This window comes from Varanus komodoensis, unplaced genomic scaffold, assembly GCF_004798865.1.
Source record: "Varanus komodoensis strain SLA01 unplaced genomic scaffold, ASM479886v1 scaffold4, whole genome shotgun sequence".
NCBI classification, from domain to species: domain Eukaryota; kingdom Metazoa; phylum Chordata; class Lepidosauria; order Squamata; family Varanidae; genus Varanus; species Varanus komodoensis.
In genome coordinates this window covers 15,254,079-15,257,633 of record NW_025335941.1, presented here as the reverse complement: position 1 = coordinate 15,257,633, position 3,555 = coordinate 15,254,079, and positions in this window count along the sequence as shown.

Here is a 3,555-nt window from a genome sequence, read left to right as displayed (position 1 = left end):
TTCTCCCTGCACAGGTCGTCGTACAGGGCGACCAAGGCAGATTCAGTGCTGTACCCGGGTCTGAAGCCGGACTGAAAAGGATCCAGATAATCAGTTTCCTCCAAGAGTGCTTGGAGTTGTCCCGCCACCACTCGCTCCAGCACCTTGCCCAGAAACGGGATGTTTGCCACAGGTCTATAGTTAGTGGCCATCTCTGGATCCAGTGACGCTTTCTTCAGGACCGGTCGTCTTACCGCCTCCTTTAAAGGGGCAGGCACTCGACCCTCCCTCAGAGAAGCGTTAACCACTTCCAAAATCCAGGTCCCAATCCCGTGCTTGGAGTTATTTATTAACCAAGACGGGCAAGGATCCAATAGGCAAGTGGTGGGACGTACTCTTCCAAGCACCTTGTCCACATCATTCTGTATCTGGCCTTCTAAACAGTATCTGGCCTTCTAAACAGCAGTCAGGGTTGATCTCCTCTAGGACTGACCGGTTTAATTGCCTTACAGTCCAAGGGACTTGTTGGAGTCTCCTCCAGCACCACAATTCAAAGACCTCAATTCTTCAGCACTCAGCCTTCCCTTTGGTCCAGCGCTCACAGCCATACATTGCAACTGGGAAAACCATAGCCTTGACTATATGCACTTTTGTTGGCAGGGTGATGTCTCTGCTTTTTAGTATGCTGTCTAGATTTGCCATAGCTTTCCTCCCCAGGAGCAAGCGTCTTTTAATTTCTTGGCTGCAGTCCCCGTCTGTGGTGATCTTGGAGCCCAGGAAAATAAAATCTGTCACTACCTCCATTTCTTCCTCTTCTATTTGCCAGAAAGTGAGAGGACTGGATGCCATGATCTTCGTTTTCTTAATGCTGAGTTTCAAGCCAACTTTTGTGCTCTCCTCCTTCACCTGCATCAAGAGGCTCTTTAGTTCCTCTTCACTTTCTGCCATTAGAGTGGTATCATCTGCATATCTGAGGTTGTTGATATTTCTTCCAGCAATCTTAATTCCAACTGGTGATTCATCTAGGCCCGCCTTTCTCATGATGTGCTCTGCATATTAGTTAAATAGGCAGGGTGATAGTATACAGCCTTGCCAAACTCCTTTCTCAATTTTGAACCAATCATTGATTCTGTGTCCAGTTCTCACTGTTGCTTCTTGACCCGCATATAGGTTTCTCAAGACACAAATAAGATGGTCAGGTACTCCCATCTCTTTAAGAACTTTCCACAATTTGTTGTGATCCACACAGTCAAAGGCTTTAGCATAGTCCGTGAAGCAGAAGTTCTCAGTCCACATACTGCTGGAGCCTAGCTTGTAGGGTCTCGAGCATAACTTTGCTAGCATGTGAAATGAGTGCAATGGTGCGGTAGTTTGAACATTCTTTGGCATTGCCCTTCTTTGGGATCGGAATGTAAACTGACCTTTTCCAATCCTGTGGCCACTGTTGAGTTTTCCAAGTTTGCTGGCATATTGGGTGTAGCACTTTTACTGCATCATCTTTTAAGATTTTGAATAGCTCAGCTGGAATACTGTCACCTCCACTAGCTTTGTTGTTGCTCAGACTTCCTAAGGCCCATTTGACTTCACATTCCAGGATGTCTGGCTTGAGGTCAGTGACCACCCCATCATGGTTATTAGGGATGTTAAGCTCTTTCTTGTATAGTTCCTCTGTGTAATCTTGCCGCCTCTTCTTAATCTCTTTTGCCTCTATTAGGTCCCTGCCATTTTGGTCCTTTATCATGCCCATCTTTGCATGAAATGTTCCCTTCATATCTTCAATTTTCTTGAAGAGATCTCTGGTCCTCCCTATTCTATTGTTTTCTTCTATTTCTTTGCACTGTTCATTCAAGAAGGCATTCTTATCTCTTCTAGCTATTCTCCAGAATTCTGCATTCAATTTGGTGTATCTTTCTCTTTCTCCCTTGCCTTTCGCTTCCCTTCTTAAGGAATTAGTTAGAATAGGGCAATGTCATCTGCAGATATGTTGAGAAAATGCTGAGCAGATTACCTCCATGGTCTTTCTAGAGGGATTGGTCCTCAGAGGCTTTGTCAGGGCCTCTATGGTTAAGGCAATAAATATTGGCAAGGGGGTAGCCCTGCTTAGTCCCTCAGTGAAGTAGCAGGGAAGTATATCTACTGCACCTACTTTGATAGTCCACCACATGACTGATATAATGCCCAATAACATTCATAAGCCCATCCCCCAGTTATATTTGCTGAGCACCATTTATTGAGGAAGGCCATTCTATGTCACTAAAAGTTTTGCAGTCCAAGCTGCCTCTTAGTAGTGATTCTAGTTCCCATCATGATACAAAAAGCTTCATGTCCTGTGTTAGAAGCCCTGAATGACTGGTCCAGCTTAGAGTACTTCCCAGGTTTCAAAGTCCCAATAATACAGGAATCTCTGTGTTTCATGACTACCTCAGCTTCCTCTTGCATGTACTGCTTCATTAGTTCTCTTAAAAGCCTTCACACCTTAGCTGTGAGGTAAGCCTTTATTTCACAGCCCCTGGTGGTTACAAAATCTGATGTGTTACCAAACTCCTGTTTCTTAAGAATATTACAAATTTGCCATTGCTGCTGTCTTGTTTTCTTCCAGTAACAATTACTTGTTATTGTATTTCAATATTTGTATTTTTCCTTGGGGGCAGTAGAATCTCAGCATCTGATTATCCTGTCTTCTATCTAGAACGGTGCAGTCCTAATACTGGCAAAAATATTAGGATTAATAAATCAAATACCGATATTGCAGAACCCTCTCATATCAAGATCAATAAGAATTTACCCTTGAAAATTCATCCCATACATCCTTATTTCAGGAAGGTTTCTTTGGCTGACCAGCTGTTTTATTGATACTCTGTTTTTAACATTGTATATTATCTTCTTAATATTTTTTGTCTTTTTAGTATGCACAAGTCCAGATTCTGTGTAATTCTTGTTGCAAATTTGTAAGTTTGTCTAACAGAGTGTAGCTCCCCCATTTCAGATCTGTATGGGGTTTAGTAATTCCATGGACATGTCCCTATACTGATAGAAATTTTGTGATATTGTAGATTTTATATATATATATATATATATATATATATATATATATATATATATATATATATCTGTCTGTCACTTATCACAAATGGATACATTATTGCCTGCATTATTTATTGAGCTTAATATTCCAGATATTAATAAGATTCCCAAGAAAATTACCCACAAATAGTAACAGTTTAGTCAAGGTCTGGACATATTTTATTTATTTATTAAAACATTTTTATGCCGCCCCATTCGCCGAAGCCCCGGGGCGGCTTACAACAATAAATTAATATAAACATTAAAAATCCAAAAAATACAATATAAAATGAGCCACCCTGGCCAGATAAAATCAGTTAATACTAACAGTTAAAATACCGCTTAAATAAAAAGGTTTTCGCCTGGCGCCGAAAAGCAAATAATGACGGCGCCAGGCAGACCTCTCTGGGGAGCGTGTTCCATAAGTTGGGCGCCACCGCAGAGAAAGCCCTCCTCCGAGTAGCCACCCTCCTAATTTCCTTCCCGGAGGGTTCCCGGAGAAGGGCCTCTCCC